This window comes from Bufo bufo, chromosome 1, assembly GCF_905171765.1.
Source record: "Bufo bufo chromosome 1, aBufBuf1.1, whole genome shotgun sequence".
NCBI lineage: Eukaryota > Metazoa > Chordata > Amphibia > Anura > Bufonidae > Bufo > Bufo bufo.
Window position 1 is genome coordinate 136,786,127 of NC_053389.1, and position 24,167 is coordinate 136,810,293.

At 40.1% G+C, this 24,167-nt stretch overlaps 1 protein-coding gene across 1 annotated transcript in view; it reads left to right on the plus strand.

Moving 5' to 3' along the window:
- The window catches only part of CAMTA1 (calmodulin binding transcription activator 1), a 1,602,965-nt gene that overhangs the window by 240,503 nt on the left and 1,338,295 nt on the right, over positions 1–24,167 (plus strand). The gene's annotated exons all lie outside the window — the stretch shown is intronic.

Here is a 24,167-nt window from a genome sequence, read left to right on the forward strand (position 1 = left end):
TTGTGGACCTATTGAAATGAATGGGACCACATCCGATCCGCGTTTTTTTGTAGATTGAAAATATGTGTCGTGTGAATGGACCTTTAGGACTACTGTACACGACCGTATCCATTTTGTGGTCTGCAAATCACGGATCCACAAAATACGGATGTGGTCCGTGTGTATCCCGCAATTTTTGTGGGACCCACTATCAAAAAGCCTATTCCTGTCTGCAAAACAGACAAGAATGAGAGGTTCTATAATTTGCGGCCCTGCCACACAGTTGCGGACAGCACACTGAAGACAGACAAATGAAGGGGTCCGTGTGTGATCCTCTAAAAATGCGGATTGGACATGGACCAAAAATACGGTCATGTGCATGAGACCTTAGTCTGCTGGTCATTGCCCCCCACAACTGCATGGTGGGGGATTCCAGCTACAAGGAACAGGGTTGAAACAGAGTTCTTAAAACTTTGTACTTAATTTCCCTTTAAAGGCACTTAAGTTAATAGTAAATTGTCAGATATTGTCAGAACTTTTAAAGTGGTTCATGAAATTTGCCCCCCTCCCCCGCTCGTTAGCATCGAGGAAGGCGCTGATTATGGCAGCCTGTGTAGCATGGTCACTACTGACAGGCTGTGTGACTCTACAGGCTGCCATAAACAGCAGTCGCAGGGAATGACAGGGAATCTTGCTACATTTCTCCAAATCTCCCAAGTGGAAAATCCCTTTTACTTTCCAAGCTATGTGATTCTGGCAATTCCCAGCCTTAGAACGGGGGAGGGGTAAATGGCGTAATGACAGATAGCCCGGGACGACTTTATTGTCTCATTTAAATACATTTCTCAGTTAATTATGTCAATAATAAAACTTTAATATAAGGTTGAAGGATCGTTTCCTTGGGGAGATAAACTAAAAGACGTGACAAAGTCGGTAAGGATTTTAATGCTATCTTGGCTGAGTCCAATTAAATTTGCCAGGTGGAGAGGCTTGACAAGCCTGTCGGACATATTCAGATGACTCAATTTTTTTTTTTGTACCTTAGGTAATTCTAAATATGTATCCTATAGGCAGAGCGCTGGGAAAATCTCTTTATATAGATAGGAAATTGTATCATTTAACCTGATTCCTACTTCATGTATTATTCAAAAATTAAATGCAGGTGTAGATGACGCCCTCGCTCTCCTCTATCTGTCCACTCAGATCTTCTGGCAGAGCAATGATAATCACAGAATTTGGGTTCATTATAAAAAATATTCTTTTGCTCTATAGTTAGAACTCCCAGTTGTAAACTCTTTTGGGTGCAGTTCATACTTATATTGTGGTACAGATATCTGTGCAAATGGGTCATTAAGGGATGCATATTGAGAGTTATAGATGTGCATCAAGTTAAAATAGTTAAAACATAGGAAATCTTTTAGATATTTGTAAACTGTGCCACTCTTGTGTGTAGGTCATGTCTGGTATTGCAGCTCAGCCAAATTAAATTCAATACAGCCAAGCTGCAATACCAGATATAGCCTATGAACAAAAATGCTGCTGTTTTTAGAAATAAAAGTAAATTTCTCTTATACGGTATCCACAAATCTAGGAAGTCTGATATTTGTTTTAGTAGTCTCAAGCACAGAATTGCAATCTAATGGGGACTGAAATCAGAAGACTGAGCATAGAGAACCCATTAGGAAATAACTAGATAGATAGATAAATAGATAGATAGATATGAGATAGATAGATAGATAGATAGATAGATAGATAGATAGATAGATATAGAGATAGATAGATAAATAGAAAATGATATATAGATAGATAGATAGATAGATATTAGATAGATAGATAGATATGAGAGAGAGAGAGAGATAGATAGATAGATAGATAGATAGATAGATAGATAGATAGATAGATAGATAGATATGAGATTAGATAGACAGATAGATAGAGAGATAGATAGATATGAGAGAGATAGATAGATATTAGATAGATAGATAGATAGATAGATAGATAGATAGATAGATATGTGAAGGGATGTGTGCATTGAATGCTGGATACAGAATGACGGACAATAGGGAAAGACCTACATGGAGACATTTGGTTGCCAGGAAACTATAGAAAAACTGTCAGGATACAATGATCACAATCTGATACAAAGAAACACAAGGGCCTTGTGAACATCACAAAAGGTTCAATTCACAGCTAAATAAATAGATATGCGATAGATAAATAGATAGATAAACAGATATGACAGAAAAGACGGAAGGACAGACAGATAGATGTGAGTTAGATAGGAGATAGATAAATAGAAAGTTAAATAGATAGATAAAGGGACAGATAGACAGACAGATATGAGATGGATAGAGAGATAGATAGCTAGATGATAGATAAATAGATATATAGACATACAGATATATAAATAAGTTGATATAAGATATGAGTTAAATAAAGAGATAGGCAGACATACAGACAGACGGACAGAGAGACAGGGGCCTAATAGCTACATTACTGGGACATCCTACAAAGCACTGGACACAGAATGTCATACTGGGCTTTAATTTCCTTCTACTACGCTGCTATCCATTCCTGATCACATAACGAGTGGTGGAAATCCCTTGACGGTCTGCTATGGCTCACTGAGGGTTAACCTAAACTCCACATGGTCGCCCCTGTATTGAGAATGAGTATATAGAACAGTGGTGTGCGGGCCTGCTTGCGTGGCTGTGACTTGTCTGCTTGCGTGGCTGTGACTTGTCTGCTTGCACTGTGTGTACGGTAAGTCTTTTCCTCCCTTTACAAAGTTATTTTACGACTGATGGATTTATTTTTAAAAGCAGTGAGCGCGGCATCCGATCAGTATCAGAAACTGCTCCATATTTATTATGTGTTACACTTCGACTAACTGAGAATTTAGATTAATACCGTTGCTTTCGGCCTAGAGAAGTAATTTCCTTTGAGAAAGCGATTTACATGCACCCTGCCAAAAAGACTCATCACAGCTCCCTCTAGTTGTGTCAGCTCAAATAATGACGTTGAAAATAACATGGAAGGTCACCAGGTCCTACTTATCTCCTTACAACCAGGAAAAACCCAGCACCAGAGATTCAGAATGTGCTGCCTTTTCGTCTTTGCATGTTTCTGCTATAAATTGAAATGTGTTTCTTTCCCCCCTGACAAGATTTATGGGAATCTGTAGTTACAGGTATCAGCTGTGCGGCTGCTCATAAGTGGCTCTGTGAACCTTCTCATTGGGGTAGGAGAATTACATTATTTAAATTGAGTCAGGTCGTCCTGCGGTAGACGCTGGTTACAGCATATTAATAGACGTATTTTGATTTTACAGTGATCCCTACAGTGATACCGATTAGACGAGTTTGTCCATGAGGAGCTGAGGTGTCTGATGCAGCAGAGTTGAAGTTGTCATTTGATGTAACTCTTGTCCTTTTACATAGGACACAAGACAGGGCCACCAACAGCAGTACAAATGGCCTATATACTGTATGCGCCCTGTACTTATCTGTTAAATCCTACAGCCTAGTAGTTATTGGATAGGGCCACTGCAACTTAAAGAGGACCTGTCCCCACTCCTGACATGTCTGTTTTAGAAAATACTCACATTCCCCGTGGCATAACAATTCTGGAGTCTCCATTCTTATGATTATATGTTGTACTATTCCTATAGTATTCCTGCTGGAAGCTTACAAATAAATTGCCAGCAGTCTGCAGTAATTGTACTGCTGAGTGTTACCAGTAGTGGGTGTGTCTGACTCTAGCCAATCAGTGTTGCCAGTGGAAAAATGTGCAGGGACACACCCCCAACTGATAACACCCATTTGTACCTTTACTGCAAGCTGCTGACAATTACTTCATAACTTCTAGTAGAAATAATACAATAATGGCACAACATAGAGCCACAAGAATAGATGCTCCAGAATTGTTATTACATGGGGGATTAAAGTAATTACTAAAACAGACATGTCAGGAGAGGGGATAGGTCCTCTTTAAACTATAGTAACGGAACTGGCCCCATAAATGTGATAACATGGGGCCCGTAGATTTCAAATTCACTACATATACCCCATTGAGTCTCCTATTCTTCCTCCTCTCTCTCCTCCATCAGAGTCCTACTACCTATAGGGTCATGTTACCCTTTCCCAAAACAACATCCCCAAATGTCCATTAGTTGTACACATTAGGACAGATATGCTAAGAATGGCAGTACATCGATCAGTCGGCACAAGGTGCACCAAATTTATTAAGAGGCACAGGCCTCTTAAAGAGGATTTTTCACTAGAATAAAAAATGTAAACTAAGTATACAGACATGGAGAGCGGCGCCCAGGGATCTCCCTGCACTTACTATTATCCCTGGGCGCCGCTCCGTTCTCCCGGTATAGGCTCCAGTATCTTCATATGTTCGGCTCAAGTGGGTGGAGCCTGCCGGCGTCTCCTTCTCCCAGGCTGTAGCGCTGGCCAATCGCAACGCTCAGCTCATAGCCTGAGAGGTTTTTTTTCTTCTCAGGCTATGAGCTGAGCACTGTGATTGGCCTGTACTACAGCCTGGGAGAAGGAGACGCCGGCAGGCTCCACCCACTTGAGCCGAACATATGAAGATACCGGAGCCTATACAGGGAGAACGGAGCGGCGCCCAGGGATAATAGTAAGTGCAGGGAGATCCCTGGGCGCCGCTCTCCATGTCTGTATACTTAGTTTACATTTTTTATTCTAGTGAAAGGTCCTCTTTAAAGGGGCTTACCTGGAGTAGAGTGCTGATGACCTATCTTCGGTCACTTTTGGTTGTTCACTTTTTTTATATTGATCAGCTATCCTCAGGATGGGTCATTAATATCAGATCGGAGGGGACCCGACTGCCGCCCCGCACTGATCAGCTGTATAAAGAGAAAGCAGCGCTCCTACAAGAACAACCTTCCCTTTATTGTTTACCTGCTCTTCATCGACATCGCAGCGGTGAGCAGGTGTACTTAAAAGCTGTCCCATTCACTGTAATGGGACAACTTCGTAGTATTCACTTGAATAAGAAGGAGCCATCTCATAGAAGTGAATGGGACTGCGGAGTTGTAAATACACTTGCTCTTCATGGCAACCGCAGCAGTGAAGCACCGCCTCTTCTTTAAACAACTGATCGTGGGGATGCCAATATAAAAAAAAGTGGACAACCCCTTTAATGTGACGATAGTAACCTAGGAAGAGGCCGAAGCACTGTGACTACAGCTGTTTGTAAAGGCCACAGTGCTTCGGTGAGGACTGTGGCCTCTTTCTAGGTCACTGATGTCACATTCATCAGTCACGTGGCCTAGGCACAGCTCAGTCCCATTCAAGTGAATGAGCCCGGGTTGCAATACCAAACACAACCACTATACAATGGATGGCAATGTGCTTTGAGCAGGCCGAAGAGCTCACCGAAATGCTGCGGCCTCTTCAAACAGCGGATTGGTGGCAGTGCCGGGTGTCAGATCCCCCACGATCAGATATTGATGTGCCATAATTTGCAACTTTTTTTTTACACCACTAAGGTGGCATAGAACACTAAATGTGCCCTGTTGGGTACACGATGGAAAATGGTTGATATGAAGGGAAGCATCAGGAGCTTAGACTATGTCAGAAATTTCTGATCGTGGCCCTGACTGTAAATAAATGTATAGAGTGATCTGAGCTCAGTGGGCTACCATGTGACACAAAAGAAATAGCCGAATATAAAATTCATCTCTTGTCAGAACATGTTCCTTCTCCCAGATCAGCGACTTGTAGTTCTGCATCAGGTAGAAGAGTTAAAGGGGTTTTCCCATGAAAAATATTCTACATTTTTTCAAACCAGAACCTGAATCTGAATACCTTTGTAATAGCATGTAATTAAAAATGTATTATCGCCACTGAGTTATTCACTGAAATGTATCTGTATAGCGCCACCTGCTGTTTGCTGCTTGCACATACTCAGTTTCATCCTTTAACTGCCATCAGCTACAGCATATAGGACATTTTCCCTGATAAAGGACACGCTCCCTGGTTGCCAGCTTCAAATAAATTTAGCACAGCAGTTGGAGCAATGAGATCTCTGGGTCCGTGTGAGCTACACAAGTTTGTTAGAAAGAGACTACCATGTTATATGATGTCTGATTTTCATTTTTTACATTAATCTTGGGATAACCCCTTTAAATGGCCCATGGGACCTTATGTCATTGTTATATACCTCCCTCCCAGTGGAAGAGTGCCATATATGCTAAATAGAATAAGAAGTTATTATTCTTTTGTCAAACAAGTGTGTGAAAGTAGTCTGGTGTAGAACCAGTTAAAGCCCCAGCGAAGACGCGTTCCGCTCCTCTGGAAGCTGTAATGGTGACCAGTCACCCTCCTTTCTTGGGTATTACGGGATGGTGGGCATAGACTTGGCAGAAGAGAACAACTCATCGAAATCTGTAACATAGTTGAGATTCCCATAGCAATAAAGGGTTTAAACATCACACACGTGTCTCCGGAAAATGCAGTGTGACCGCACTTCATTATGTTGAAGGTGAAATCTCCTCCACCGCCGTGCTGTATTCGCCCCTGGAGCCTCCCATGTTCTCGTTTCATGGCTGTCCTGGGCATTATATAATTATTTTTGTTTGAATGTTTAATGACCCAATATGTGCATCACCGCGCTGTACTGCTTAGGAGCAGAGAATGCAAAACCCTCACTCTACAGTCAGTGCAATTTCACAAATTGTTCATTAAATCTAATGAAAACTTTCTCCAGGTATGAAGCGGTCAGCACATCCCATTATGAGTATCCGGGATTTATAGGGTAGTCACGAGGTAGGGAGAGTCAGCTTTTCCATCTACGAGGGCAGGGGCCAGCGAGCATATCTGGAGGTGAGCTTCAGGTAGGAGGCAGAATCTTCTTTATCATTTTTGACCAACATGGCTGAGGCTTTCTATGCCTTTGCGCACATATTTTCAATCTAAGGTTTGGCCATTAGACCTCAGAACCGTCTCAGAAGCTGTCTGAGGGCTACCATTGTCATCCATATTGCATTTTATGAGGCATCTCCTTCACCCAGAGGATCCTCCCACAGCTTTCAATTCAATTCTTTCACCGTGTATCTGGCTCAAAAATGTATCATGGTGGCCTGAAAATAAATGCCTTGAATCATCTCAAAGGGGTTGTCCAGAATTTTGATATAGACAGTCTATCCTTCATTACTCTGCACCCCAGACAATAGGCTGATTATTCATAGCGCTGACGCCAGAAGTTAGAGCAGGAACTACAATGATTTTCACCAATGGAGCTACAAGGTAACAGCTAATGGGTGGGAGTGTTTTCGACCCCCACTGATCTAATCTGATAGGCCGAGGATAGGCCATCAATATCAAAATCTTGGAATACCCCTTTCAGTCACAAAAGGCCTCTCTACAACAAAAATTGACACTAGTATTTTAATATGAATGGTGGGGACCATGTTACACATTACATTACCCAGTTATGCCTCTACCACCCCTCTTGACTGAATCTATACTTGCCAAGTCTACACCAAATGTAGCAGAGCTAAACTTGTCATTTAACCACAATATTTCGGACACTGTAATAACTTACTGAGCTAAATGAGTTGTCTGAGTTTGTTAATAATGTATGATATATCCTTAGGCTAGCCATCAATAGTTTGGTGGGTGTCTGACTCGGTTGGAAGAGCCTCTGGCCCTCTGGTGAGCTTTGTGGCCCCTTCATTGCTTACAGTCCTCCGTACACGTAACATAGATTGCGGCAGTGCCCATTACAGCTGCTACTATGTACGGTATGGGTGTGCTGAATGCAAGGAGCACTGCAAATAACGAAGACACCGCAGCACTCACTCACCTATCTAAGGGTAGGCCATCAGTATTACAAGCCCAAACAACCCCTTTAAGATGATACACATAGCATGTACATGTATAACACATTTGCTGTACTACACTGACAATCTCGTCATTTGCTACATTAGTATATCAATATGAAGCAGAGCCCAGCAATCTCCATATTTATGGCTTTAATGCACATAAAAAAGCTTAACATAACCAATAAGTAGTAGACAACAGAGGAAACAAACTACTAGGAAGATGAATTAGGACTAGCTAAGGTACACGATTGTTTCGAGGTAAAGGGCCCTTTTTCAAGTCTTTCATCTTCTGATTGCTCGTCTTAGAAGGAACATTGTTTAATACTGATAGAGGAAAGTGAATGCTGGAAGATGATACATGTTGTGAAATGCCCTGAAATAGGATGGAGAATGGGGACAAAATAGAAAAATGAAAACAATAAATTTGTAATAGAAATGGTTGAGGGATAGCAAGGCTCTCCATGTAGACTCATTGGACTGCAACCTCCTCACGCCAATACTTTTGCCAAAAGCCTCACTGAAGTAATGTGACCCAGATATGAACTAAGCATTTAGACATTTAGGCATGGCCAGAAGGACCAAAAGCCCATTAGTCAAATGAAACATTCATTTCAGTTGTATTGTTATTGTGATGGGTGGCAAGGAATCCCCGTCCTTGATTTCCCGGGGCCCAGACCACTCTCAGTCTGTCCATGATCTTTTTGTCTTTTATTTCTGTGTATATGTATATAGTCCTGTAACAAGCATAAATCATCTCAGAGTGCTCTTTTCATGGACCTGGTTCCTATATAGGACTATTTTGCAATTTCCCACTTCTCTGAATTCATACATCTAGCTACAAGTCCTCCATTGCTCTTCATTCTCCTTTAATGCCAGGACTAGTAGTAGACCTCAGAGGAGAATGGGGGTTGCTGTAGGAGGTGCAGAATCAGCATTTACTAGGCCCTGGTGCCTGTTACAGATTTTGATGGTGCTTTAAGTTATTCCTTTGCAGAGGGGATTCTTCAAAGGGAGTCTGTCACCTCCAAAATGGGTTTCAAAGTAAGCCTACCACCAAGCAGGGTAGGTGCCAAAAATAAAGCCATACTTTTCTTGTGAAAATCCGATCCTCTAATCCTGAGAAACGCTTCGTTTCATTCTTATGCAACTACGGTTTTTGGTACACTGTGGACAGGGCTGTTACATTTGGCACACCATCACCACCCAGCCCTACCTCTTGCCAGTCCCTGAGAATTAAGAGCTGGTAGTAATGACACAGGGGAAGACAGGTGCCCCAAACTAAGCGACCTCACCCATGGTGCACCAAAAACCTTATTTTCTTAAAATTTGTAATTTTCTTAGGAGTAGAAGATCAGATTTACACAAGAAGGAAGTATAGTTATGTTTTTCAGGGACCTACCCAGCATGGTGGCATGGTGACAGACTGTTTTTAAAGTACAGTTCCACTGATAAAGACCATTGGGTTTTTGAAAGCTTGAAACAGATTGCAGAGACATTGCAGGGTCAGTAAGGCACATTGGGTACTGTCAGATGCTAAAACTTCATCTTCACAAGAGACTTGCAGGTTATGATTTCTCCCATAGTTGCCAGGAGAAAGGGTGGGACTGACTAGTAAGGGAACAGAGAAGTAGGCCTGGATTATGCAAATTTGCCATCGCTCAACATTTTCGAGATTTCTTTTTTGTTATGTGAAGCAACTGGAATCTGTTAATCCTGGTGTCACTTTCCTTTTCATACCAGAAATGATGGCAAGAGGCCCCAGACTCGATCTCCATCCTTGTTATAATTGCAGTGAAAATGGCTGCTAAAAAAAAAATTGTACTGTCTGTACAGGAAAATACTAGTAAATGAGAGGCTGGCTTCATCAATTCTATGCACATATAGCATTAAACCATTGCAAAAAAAAAAAAAGGAAAATTTTAATGTTAACATCCATATTTCCCTTTCTGCAGCAACTGAGCCGATGAAACTATTGAAAGTAATTTGCTCAAACTTTGTGGATAAGGTGTTATACAGACTGACAACAAGGCTGCCATTTTTCCCCAAAGCTATTAGCATTTAACATTTAGCAGGTCGCTGACCCGTGACTGTGCCAGCATGTGATTTGCAGCCGTAGGGTGTAGAAGGTTTCAAAAGACAGAATAGAAGCTGGCAGGCTCAATTTGGAAGAGATCAAAAGATCATTGAAGAAAAAAAAAGAAAAATAACAGACAAAGAGAAGAAGGAAATTTCCTTAGTCACCAGACAACGTATCGGTCTGTTAAATAAAAGATGGAACACACGTATAATCTGCATCTCATACCTTTTTTTTTTTTTATCTGGCCTCAAGCAGTTTTTGGAATAGTCTGAAATGGATTATATTTTATACGGCAACCTTTCAGAAATCACTGAAATTCTGAAACAAAAAAGCCAAAAAAAAGTATACGTAGAATGGGTTGACTTGTGTGATCACTAATGTATCACCAGCTTAATTGCAGGGGGTGAGAAATAGATTGACTATATAAAAGGGGTTTTCTAGGTTTGGGGACTTTGAAACTTCAAGCCCAGCATGCTGCACCTGTTGGAAAAACATTTTCTCCCTGCCACTCCGTTTCGACTTCCTGGTTCTCTTCTGCGGTCTTCTGATCGCCATCCTGTCAACTTCTGAGCAGTCAGGGTGATATGTGCCTATGCAACCTATGAATGGCGGCAGCAGAATCTGGTGCCCAAGCGGCCTATCTCTGCTGGGTGACATGATGCACACATTGCCATTGAGGCCAGTCTTTGGCTTTAGCAGTGCATGTGACCCTGTCCAACCAGAAGTTTATAGGATGGGGAACAGAAGACCGCAGAAGGTAGCTAAGGAGCTGGAGTGGAGCAGTAGGGAGCAGGTGAGTATGTGCTTTTATATAACAGGTCAAAGCAGGCTGGGGTTGGAATTTAAAAAAAGTTCTCAAACCTGGAAAACCCTTTTAAGCATGATGACCCACCAAGGTCCAACCTGATCTACTAGAGGACCATACTCTGATACTGTGAATCTTTTCATTTTTGAAATAGTACATTTTTGAAAGCATAACTCTCAGTTTATATGTACTATAAACTCATATTTGTTAATTGATTTTATCCAACTATAAATTGAATATGTAATTAAGAGTAAATATGACAAAATAATTTATACCTTCAGTTTAGAAAAAAAATAGTAATGAAGACTGAAGTAAAACAGCATCACAAAACAAACTATACATATGAAACAACTCTTATAAAACTGAATTACACAATATAAAACAGGAGCTGACTAGTGGTGGCCCTGGAGTAAAGCTGAAGTAGCGCTCATCTGGCATTAGCTGTTATTGTCATTGGAACTATGCTGTAACTGTTCATTTTCCCTACACTGCCTCTGCAGGAAAACGTAGAGCATTACAGAGGACTAATTGAAAAGAAATCAGCCACTGGTTGTTTGAATTGTCAAGCCATTGGAAGGGATATAATATTACCTCATGTTGTTTTTATTCCAATAACCCTAAATCTAAGATAGTATAAATTTTTTAGCACTTATAGGTGAACTTTTTACAAAAATCAGCATAGCTCATATGGTGAAAAATATATCCAACAAAATAAGCAATCAATTGAATATACATGAGATGTTTATGGGTGAGCTAGCTGACGTAGGGTGCCATAGTCCAACTGTGGACAATACACTTTATTATGCGCCTGGTTCAGGTGGATGCATGAACAGTTGCCTGGTGGGACCACCAACTGTCTATGAACCAGCAGATTTTGTTTTGCCTTTAGTCTAGTGATTTTATGGTACTGTAAAATGGAGAGTAAACTGTGTGTATGACATTGTTCACAAAACCTGAATTTTAATCTACCATTTATTTTAGACTCTATCTGTCAGCTAGTCATTGATTGAGTGAACTGGTTTGAACTGGTTTTTGGACCCTTAGAATCAGTTTGACATTGTCATTGGCTGTGCTGTATCCATATGTAATGGATCTGTACATAGAGAGTTAAAGGATGACTTAACAAATATCTGGAAATGTATCACTCACAGATGCCTAATGGCAGGGGCGTATCTACTGGGGATGGAAAGGCAGCAGTTACACTTATTCCTGGGGCCTGAAGGAGCCAAAGGCTCTTCTTGGCACTGAATAACAAACCAGTAATAAAATGGGACATGGTGTATGTTGGCGCACTTACAGATTTTCCATCAGGGACCAGGAACCTCAAGTGATAGCCCTGCCAAATAGGTCTAACTCTCCGGTCTGGGAACGCAACTAAACGGAACGGAATGCATTTTGGAGCATTCAGTTCTGTTCAGTTCAGTTTTGTCCCCCTTGACAATGAATGGGGACAAAACTGAAGCGTTTTTTTTTTCGGTATTGAGCCCCTATGATGGAACTCAATACCGGAAAACTTAAACGCTAGTGTGAAAGTAGCCTAAAATACATGGTGGGCAACCTTTCTATTATTACTTTTTGTTGAAAATGACCTTTAAGTCTATTTCTTAAACAATGCTTTCTCTGTTCCTATAAATTTATGGGGTTGTTGTCATTGTGTGACTATTACAATGACAATGTTAGTTTTTATGACATAAAATATCAGCCAGTCACAAAGTGACCCCTGTATCATGAGTGCTGGGTGTGAATTTGCAGTCTGTCTTAATAATGATTTCTTTGTGGTTTTTACTGCACTGTCCTGTTCTCGGTGATGACTCTTGTGTTATTATTTGTTGGTACAAACATAGGTGGCAAGCAAAGCATTTTAATGATTGATGATATTTTCACGGCTACTCAGGGAAACGCTTCATTAAACCACTGCACGAACTTTGGCATTTTATCTCAATTATGAGAAGTTTATACCACTCAAGAATATTACTGGACCAATAAAAGAAATATAACACTCTACAAAAGGGTGATTTTAAAACAATTACTCTGTCGCTATGAAGATAGCCCAAGAAAACTCCTAAATGGATCGTATAAAGCCATTCATGTTATCATAAAGCCCATTTTCCCATCAATAAATAAAACTACCTGTGAATTCAAGACCTTGAGTTGTCCTCTAGTGTGAATGCTTTCAAAGGGTTATTCTCATCTTATAAAGTGATGGTATGTCACTAGGATATGCCATCACTTTATGATCAGTGGGGCTTCGATCTCTTGGGTCCCATGTGGTCCTGAGAGTGAATTCACTGCTGCCTCACTTTCTCACAGTCAGGTGAACTGCTGCTATGCCCTTTGCATCTGGGTGGCTGTGATGCCACTATGTGGGGAAAAACACTTACATGATTAGTAGGGGTCCTGGCAGTCAGATTCTCAATAATCATAACATGGTGACATATCCTAGCGATATGCCATCATGTTATAAGATTTAATATTATTTAATATTATTTAATTTTCTCATCATCCTTTTCAAACTTATCTTTCCAATGGGTAACGGGTGTTGTGGGGTGAACACCTATGGCAGCATTATGGTATTCAAAGGGCTTATCAGGCAGCTTTCCACTGACACTGGAAAGCATATGCATCTACATTGTTTTGCAGATTTAGATCTCATCAGAACATGTCTAAGCCATGCTTCTCTGAGACCTCAAGTCAAGAGAACCTGAAATTTCTACATAAAAACCCTGCCTTGGCCATGATCTTTTTTCCCATAATGTCAGTGGGCAATGCTACAAATATAAGACAATAAAAGACTTTGTCGTGTGGATTTTAATCACTTTTGCATATTGTATAACATCTTATAAATGTGTGGCCAGTGGTGTGTCTACATCTGGAAACGTCTGGAGATTTTCTTGTTCATTTGATGTGATCAATTCAAATTCACTCTCAAAAAAAAAGAATGGATGAAGACAAAGGAAAATGAGGTGAACTTTTTGGCCAATATTCTTCATGTGAAGTCATTCATGAAGGGCACTATAGGCTGACCTTAATGAAGAACCATCTGATATATTCTCTGGGTGACCATCCTTCCATGACCTCTAATGTTTAGGGTGATCTTTACTGTAATTAAATCAAGGCTAACGTATACGATCTCAACAATACAGGTTTGCGACCCGTGAGTAATTGACTAATAACTTCCAAAAAAGGGGAAAGCTAAAAGAAAACCAAAACAAAAAAACTTTATTGATCCAAAACTCAATTGGGAAAAGGAGAATAAAACCAGTGCTATTCACACCAATAAATATGATTATGTAATAAATCAAATCTAGGGATCCAATCATCAAGACTCAGGGGTATAGCTGACTACCCCTTAAGATACCTGTCCTTAGGCAAGATACGTAAAAACATGGTGCGGTAATATTAGCAAGCAAAAATGGACAAAACTCTGGGGTTTGGTATCACACCCAAACGTCCATAATCACTGCCAATATTGAAGTTGTTTCAATGGAGACTGTTGGTAATCTTCAATAATGTGCCCACACCTCTCTGCACTACATGCAGCTGGCAATCAGACAATACAGTTCTCCATTGAAATTTATCTTCAGGATTTAAAAGTTGTCCTTATTTCTCTAACAGGCTACACATCAAAAAAATGTCCAAGGCTCGACGCGTTTCTGCGAACAATGATGCCTCTTCAGGAGCCCATAATGTAACCTAATGATTTGAACCAAAAACAAAGTATGAAAAGGCAGTAGGAACACGTAGACCCTCTCACACAGGGACAGCGCTCCAGTACTAGAATGGCCGTTAAACTATAAAAGCATCTCTAATAATAATATGTCAGCCCATGTTATAAATAGAAGATGAGTTCCTGCAGAACAAAAATGTGTTCTGCTGCTGAGGCTGTCAGGGAGGCCAGGAGCCAAGGAAAGTCGAGGCCACATTAGTCACTCTTTCTGGTTCAGTCAGCTGGGCATCTTGGGATTCTCACAATCGTTTTCAGAATTTTACCAGCATTTTTTTAAAACAAAAAATTATGACAGATTGAGAATTTGAGATGCAATATTTCATATATGGGGATTAAATTTGACGAAACAAGACAACAAGCAGATTAATAGGTGATGTCATACTCCTATTCTTTATTTTTTAAACACTGCAATATTGCAAAGGGTGAGGAAAGGCAATCCTCAATGGGCTTTGAGAGGCGAGTTAAATCGAGCAGCTATGAATTTACATTGGTAGGTTAGAAATGGTAATGATGAATGGTGTTTCAAGCGTGCTCTGACAGTGAAAAATGTGACAAAGATATTTAACAGGATGGAGCTGGGTCCCTGCTGAACTGGGGCTGATCACCTGACTGAAGAAAAGTCTCTAACAACTGAGTCATTGTCAGTTTTATTATACTTTTCACTGTGCGGCAAGCCTTACTGGACAGATGTTCAGACTTTTCTGTGGGTATTAAACAAAGTCTAGTATTTAAACATTTAAAGCAGCCATGAAGCATGAAAGAATCTGCTATCTTGTTAATGATCATTTACGTTTTTTATCCGTGAAATGAATTGAACATCTTAAAGGGAAGGGTGAAGGTTTGCCAGTTATTTTCAAATACCTTATCATGGCCTACTAATAGAGGAGTTAATCACCTCCATTAATTAGCTGGAGTGTAGAGCAACTACAAAGAATGTGTCTATCTCACTTTCTCTCTGGAGGACCCAGCAAGTCCGCACAGAACTAGAGTGGCCCATTGATTTCAAAGGGAAATATGTAATACTTCATTCCTCCTGTGGTGGTGCTGATGGGAAGCTGAACACTTGCTGTCAGGTTTGACTAGTGATTACAGCTGATTGCTGGGCCAGCAGTAGAACAGCCTAAGACTGAATTTCTGGGGACCATTCGAAAAAAAGTGGATTGTAAAAACAGGACAACCACTTTAATAATATAATTGCATGTAAAAAAAACATTGTTATATATCATAGATCATAAAAGCCTACAAATGCGATTTTACCATTATACTCTCCTAACCTCATACTCTCCTAACCTCTTAACAGTCACGTTAAAATTGGAAAAACCCTCCCAAAAATGGCACTTTTTTATAGTACATTTTTAATATGTGTCTGCAGTAGATCTTGTTGGTGCACAACTCAGGGGACACTATTGCATTTTTAACTCCTTAGTGACATCATTAATTTTAGCCTTAAGGACCAATAATATTTTCCCCTTTTGTGTTCTAGCAGTCAGAACTTTTTAATTTTTTCTTCAAATTATTTTTTTTATTTTTTTGTGGGATTAGTTGTAGGTATTTTAGGAACCATTTGGGGGTATATATTGTGTATTAGATAACTTGTATTATTTTATTTTTACAGGGAAGATTAAAAAACAGCAATTTTTACATTATTTTATGGAGTTCATTTATGACATTAACTGTTGGTTAAAAAAAAACCCATAATTTTATTATGATCACTGATTATAATACCACATTTCTATATACTTTTTTTTTTCTATTTTCCTTTCCTCCTGCAGCCTGTCAGCCAAGCAGCTGCTCCCTTAGGCTGGGTTCACACCTGAGCGTTTTACAGCGCGTTCCTACGCGCTGTAAAACGCTCAACAGGCAAAAACCAATGTTTCCCTATGGGCATGGTTCTCACCTGAGCATTTTACAGCGCGTACGAATGCACTGTAAAACGCCCTACGCCCCAAGAAGTACAGGAACTTCTTTGGGGCATATTGTCGCGCGTTCCCGCCCATAGACTTCAGCGGGAACGCGCCTAATGGCCGTTTGCTTGTTTCCGCCCATTAAAAACGCCCGATAAAAACGCCTGTAAAAAGAGCTTATCGAATACGCTCAGGCGTGAACCCAGCTTCTCCTCCAGACTGAAGGGGAAGGGGGACTGATTCCTCACCTTTCTTATCATCAGTGATACCCCATGAGGTGAGATCTTGCATGGAGCCCCAGTCCGAGGGAGACTTACAGCCGTCTTTAGCGTCTTCCATTTTCTAACAATTGCTCCAAAAGTTTATCTATTTTCACCAAGCTGCTTGTCTGTTGCCCTGTAGCCCTTTCCAGCCTTGTGGAGGTCCACAATTTTGTCTCTGGTGTCTTTTGACAGCTTTTTGGTCTTGCCCATGGTAGTAGTTGGCGTCTGACTGACTGTGGGGTGGACAGGTGTCTTTAAAAAGCTAAGACAGGTGCTACTAAGTTAGATTAATGAGTGGAGTAGAGGTGGACTTTTTAAATCCACAGTAACAGGTCTTTGAGAGCCAGAATTCTTGCTGTTCCTGAGGTGTTCAAATACGTATGTTCAGCAGTGCAAGACAAATAAATTCTTTAAAAATTCATACAATGTGATTTCCTGATTTTTTATTTTTTTATTCTGTCTCTCAGAGTGGGAATGCACCTGTAATGTGAATTTCAGACCCCTCCATAATTTCTAAGTGGGAGAAATTGCAGGATGTTCCAGTACTTCTGTTCCTCACTGTACATGCTACAGACATAGTGCTGTGATGTCACAAGTTCACAACAATACTTAGTGCACCAATCAGCAATATTTAGTCAGACCTTCTAACATGTGAAGTTGCACGTATTGCGCCAAAATATGTGCATCATTAATTGCCCAATCGCGAATATATTGGAGCACTCTATCTGTATATAAAGCTATTTTAATGTTCTGCCGTGCCAACCATTTTCTCTAGTTTCACGAAACTTCTAGCAGCTTGAAAAATGTAGCAAAAGTGACCCGCGCCTGTATTGCGCGCGCAATATGCGTATATTACATTGACGATTTTCGCAATCAAGAAAATAATGACGAATTCATGATGAATATACTCCCAAATATTTGCAAAATATCTCGAATTCGAATATTGCCCCTGCCGTTTAAATTTTTGCCTCAGGCAGCACGAAGGCAATATGCTTCACAAAGTACTGAAGGAAGAGAGGCTGAACTCTTGGACCAGGGCCCATGAGCCTTTAGCTGCGCCCCTGGTTGGGCCCATTTTAAGTATGAATTTGACATTTTATCAGGCACATCTCTAGAATGATATTTGAACAAATACCAGTAGATTGAAAAAAAATTGCTCACATAGCGCGGGTCACTTCATAGTTACTTATTGCCTGAATAGGATTGTTTCGGTCTTCTTGAGGTGTCATCATTTGGAGGGGATATTGTCCTCCTCGTCTCTGGATCATCTTGTGGAAAGAAGTCTTTTCCCCCGTAGCCTCTAGACTGTATTGCTGCTGCCAAACACCATATTTTTGATTTTTGAAGGTATTTCATGCCTATTTGACATAATTTGTTTCATTTGTATTGCACATATCTTCTCATACTGTAGAAAATGTCCACATTTCTTTGCTCGTTTTCTGGTACGACACTGCTATGCGACACAGATAAGTGGCATACCGTGTCACGGCTTAAGGGAGAATGTTTAAGAATTTCAAGTATTTTATGAACAGCTCAGTGAGTCAGATTTCAAGAGTCCAGTCACAGTGATTTACTGAATACAGCAAATGTGCTTGGAGAAAAAAAATATAACATTAATATGACAATTATGTATTTTGCTAGGAAAAGCTGGATGATAACATTTATATTGTTGTTTAAAAGAGAGTTAGCCCTAAAATATACTTATTTAAGGCAGAGTTTCATTCTATATAGTTTACTAAAATGCTACATATTGCTCTATTCACTAACCCTGCACTATAACTATCACCTTTTTTTGCAAGTAGATGATGTTTTATCCCAAACCGTTCTTTAAAGTTGTGTTTGTTACTAGTCTAGGACATTGGTGTGGATGAATGCCAGGATAACATTATGGCACATTTGCGCTTAAGGTGTTCCCATTAGGTCAGTTCCCCTCCTATTTGCTAGCAATATAGTTCCTCTGGAGAATGGAGTCCTACCTGTGTTCTCACCAACCAAACATAAAGGGGATGGGACAACCAGGGCCTGACTAATTCTCTAGAAGGGAACCATAGCAGCCTAAGTGATTCATAGGTACTTAGAGGATCTGCTGCAATATAATATAATTCCAGTGAAATTCTGGTATATGCCAGGGACAGGTGCTTGGATCAGGGACAGGTGTATATACATTATCTGAACAGCATTGTTTACTATGCCACTTAATAGGAAACACAAATGAAAGTGCAAAAAAATATATGTTTCAGGACCAGTGATCTCCAATTGGTGGCTTTTCAGTGGTGGGGAAGTTACTACTCGCAGTATGCTTCTCAGGGCATGATTGATTGGTACTTTCCTCACCGCTGGACAGCCAAAGAGACCATTGCTCTATATTACTGATGCTAAAGTATTATAGGGGCTGTCCTGTGAGATGTAAAATGGTTTAGATGATCTGATAATAGATTTTTTTAAATAAAACTTACTAATGTACTTTAAAGGGACACTTCAATCAAAATATTTTGTCACATATTATTTACAACCTACCATACGTGACTATTCTATGTATTTTTTTAATATAAAAAGGATGGATTGTTTTCTGGATATAATTTTTTTTAAGTCATTCTATGTGTTCTACTTCCTGTCCTGGTTCTTCCTCTTTGTGTTGAACTTTAGCATGGTAAATAGTCAGTCAACTTTCTCAATCAGACCTTTCACTCCGACAAGAGAGAGTCTCCTGTAGTGACTCAATTATAGCATCACACATTACACTGATCAAAACAATGTTCCTCTGTGGGCATGTTTGTTTAGGCTGTTATTTGTAATGCCATTATCTCAATTCTTTTCTACACCTACTGTTATCATGAGGATTACCTTGCAGATAGCATTTCCCCCTCATAGCAGCAGTAAACTGACAATGGAATGCCCATCTATTTCAGACATCTTATCATTTGTGCTGACTGCTACCGAAGGACAATATTTTGTACAGTATTACATTGTTAATGGCATAGTACTGCCAGAATGAAAGAAAACAGCCAATAATGTAAATAAAAGTATTTTGTATGAATATTGAGTTTAAAAATACCCCATTCTGATGAATTCTAGTGCTGATCCCATGGTCTAGGACAGGGAAGCCCACCCTGCGGACCTCCCGCCGTTGCAAAACTACAACTCCCAGCATGCCTGGACAGCCTACAGCAAGGCATGGCGGGAGCTGTAGTTTTACAACAGCTGGAGGGCCGCAGGTTGGGCCTCACTGGTCTAGGAATGCATTTACGCATTTGTTCTGACACATGCAGACAGCTTCCTCCGCTTCCTTGTGCCAGCTGATGCAGAAACAGAGAAGGGGGCTGGTTTAGGTAATGAACTGTCTGTGTGCTAGAACTATGGGAACAGCACTAAAATTGTGACATCAGTGCAGATTTCATACTTAAAGTGTATCGGAAAGTTTAATTAACTTTAATTTTTAACGTTAACTTTAATTTTCAAAAAAAATCAAAACAACATGATATCTCCCCGGTTGTCCCTTTTAGCTGCTTGTGGAATAAAATTGCTATATACATCTATAAATGACTGGTGCTAGAGGGTAAATACATTTATAGCAAGCTCCTGCTTCAGCAGTATTTAACAGTATTGACAGCTCTCATGTAGCAGACAGGATTTTAACAGCTCTCTCATGAATTTGATTGTATCACTAAAAAATGTTAACGCATCAAGTTCTTTCTTCTACAATTAAGAGTAATGGGCCACACTGACCTTACTGATACTTCTTGGCAGCAACAGATAAAGTATTAAATGTATAGGGACACTGAGCGCTTATAAATAATTTCTTCTTTTTTGTTAAATTCCAGATAAGAGATACAGCACCTGGAGCACAAAGGTGGTGTTAATAATTTGGGGTGGGCTGCATGAGTATCAATAGCAATTCTAGTTATTATTGATATTGACCCAATGGTGCAGTAAATGTTCCTAATGCTTTAACAATAGATTTTTGCTGAATGCAGTTGCTGTATATATGTATTACTTCAATCTCGCTTCGGCAATGAACACAGACTTCATAATGTCTTTAAAGGGAATGCCTTATCTGTTTAATTTTAGCTTCATGAACTACAAGTTGTAATTCCCTAGTTGCTGCCAGATTAGAGGTACATGTGTGTCTCTGCAGCAGGGGGTAGGTGCTTTATAGCATCTGCAGTGGTAAAACACATGTTCACAGACTTAGGCCTCATGCACACGACCGTATGTATTTTGTGGTCCGCAAAAAACGGATCCGCAAAAAATACGGCTGTATGCATCCGTATTTTGCAGAACGGAACAGCTGGCCTCTAATAGAACAGTCCTGATCTTGTCCGTAATGCGAACAATAATAGGGCATGCTTTATTTTTTTGTGGAACAGAAATACAAACATATGGAAACAGAATGCACATGGTTCTGCATACAGTCCGCAAAAAAACCGGAACGAACACGGAAAGAAAATACGTTCATCTGCATGAGCCCTAAGGCTTCCTCCACACTTCCCTGTCATTGTCAATTCTGTGAAAAAAAGAGTCCGTGTGTCATCCGTGAAGATGTCTATGAAGGATCCGTGCTGGGTCCGTGTGTCCGTTTTTTCCTTCTGTGTGTCATCCGTAATTCATGAATGTTGCTCAGCTGAAAATTTATTTCTAGAGCGTTTTTTACCTGTCTTCAGTGAAAAACGGACGCACCACTGATGCCATGATTTTCATGGGCCCATAGACTTCAATGGCCGTGCATGGTTCGCATCACGGATCAAAGTATGTCCGCGTGGTCAGTAAAAAAATACTGAAATGTGAGCAGACACATTCAAATCAATAGGTACGTGTGAAAATGCGGACAGCACACGTCAGTGAAAAACAAAAATGTGAACAAGGCCTAAGGGCGGTGAATCACAGACATGTGCTCTCCCTGGTCTCCACTAACTGCTCATGTATCCATTGACTTTAATGTACGTATTCGCACATCAATTGTTATCCATGGACCGTGGGTTCTGGTGACACCACAGAAGCATTCTCTATTCTTGTTGGTGATTACAGATCTCTCAAACATATCATGGTCTATAGGTCTGTGAAAACTATGGACAAAACACGAATGGCGTCCGTGTTTGGCTCATGGCTGTAACTGGTGGTAAATGCCCTGAATTTATTCATTTTAAGCCTAACAGTGACTGTAGAATACGGGTGAAACTCAGAGGGCAAAAGGCGGACAAATGGATTCAACATAGATCCTTGATGGACATCTTCACTGATGAACCATTGACCTTCGTGTCATGGATGTGATCATGGACATGAACGTGTGAAGGAGACCTTATACAGACTTGAGGAAGATATGATGTACACCCAGAGTGTGGCAAAGTGAAATGCATACTAAGCCTTATCTATATGTAGTGTTGGTATCCTAGGCCTCCTGCAGTACAATAGGTTATTATAATAAAGTAATGATAATAAAATGTCTCTCCTGAACCTCTCCAAATCAACTATAGCCACACACTGGACAATCTTCAGCTGTCTGCCGAGGAGCCTCACCAAGCCCCTGTTCACGCAATGTATAATAAACGCAGCTCAGCAATCAAATAGTTCATTCAATATATCACTATACTACTCATGACCACAAGGTACTTTTAAAGTGCCGTCCTTTCTTTATTTAGTCCTCTGACTTTAAATTAATAATTCACAGTATAGAATTTAGAGAAAGCTGACTTTCCTGCTCCATCCGTGCAACATTTCGGAGGACACATCCCCTTAATCATGCGTGATTAAGCGGATGTGTTCTCCTGACTCTGTCTCAGTCTAAACAGTAAAGCTCAAAAGTGAGCTGCTCGAAAAAATTAAATGCATGGTGCATGCCCCCAGTGTCTAGTATAAAACCTGAAATATTACATGGATAGGCACAGAAAAATTACTCCCTTCCCAAAAAAAAAAAGTTTATGATAAAAACCTTTTTTAAATATTTTCTATTTTTTGCTGATACATTCTCTTTGAGTTTAGTTTTCTCTAGTACTCATAATCACTCATTGCTGAGTGATGCAAAAGCAGTCAAAAGTGCCATATTCCTAAATAAAACTTATAATTACTGCCAGTGCTTGCAGATTTTTGGAAATTTTGGATGTTTTAACTTTGATTTTAATACACTTATGTTTTTATGGCCTGTGGAGCTCTGACTTTCGGTCTTTTCATGTACAGTATTGTTCCTTTTCCTATTTTTTTTAAATACATTTCTCATAAAACCCCTGTGGATTTAGCACTGTCTGCGATATGGTGAGGCACAAATGTTGAAGTTCAATTGCAGGTTTTGTAATCAGCTTGCCATCTTGACACAGGCCGTGTCACCCGCATCACTACATGCTCAAGAGTGACAGCTGATTGCTGGGAACATCAAGTGTGTTTCACAAACAATCAGACTGAAAGTCGCTGTCTCATCCCATTGCTACATTACACCACAGCCTGGCTGGGGAATGCCATAGGCCATCTCTAGTTAATTATCATTATTTATTTAATAATTCTCCATCTGACAATCACCTTTTTATAGCAAATAGCACATGATTAGAAGTGACTGAAGTGTTACAAATGTTCACTGCACAAAGCAATCATTTTCATAATAGTTTTATGTACTGGGAAATTAGCAGTCCCATAATGGAGAGGCTTCTTTGGTACTATAGTGTCTCCAGGGAAGCAACGCCTTAAAGGGCATTTACACTTAAAACATTTTTTTTATTATTATTGTTGTCTTATGTCAAGTTTTTACAAATTCTATTTAGCTGTCTCTTAGTTGTATGTGCCTAAGCTGCCCAATAGTCTGGAGTATCTCAGTATAGAAGAGGTCTTCTAATCTACTAGCCGACTGCAATGAGTGTTGGCAGACAATGCTAAGGAGGGCTCCCTAGATATGCATTTAGAAATTGATTAAATTGATGCATTAAATTGATTAAATTTATGCTGTTTAAAGGGATACACAGCAGAGATTCTTTACCATCTCACCATCCTGGCACTAGAGTTTATAGAGAGTAATATGCTGTCACCATTCTGCTTGTATTATTTATGGAAGGGGCGCTATGGGCGCTATGCTGGTTATAAGGAGCACTCTGATTGTACTGTTAACAGGGTATTCTAATGATTCTTACAGGTAGGTTGAGTTCATGCAATACAATAATTCAAGCAGATAAGGTCAGAGCGTGCAGTGTTCATATAATATTATAATCCAAGCAGACAAAGGTGATATCAAGACAAGCAGCAGAATTCAAGGCAATCCATGTCAACTCACCCTCTGCAGCATTTAAAGGACCTATTTTCTTAGGCAAAGAACAGAGTGGGAGAGGTCCTTGAATAACCATAGAGTTCATTAATAACAGATTTAAAGACTGTTTAGTTGCTGAACTGGGTGTGGTCAGGTAAAATAGTAGAATCAATGAGCACATTTAGCAGAGCTGACTTGCAGTGGAGTAACTAGAAATGACTGGGCCCCGCAGTAGCTACACCCTTGCTGACTTTGAAATATGGCATCCTATCAGCAGCAACAGACATAGCAGTCTCACGTTTCCCTGAAAGAGTTCTTAAATTAACGCAAGT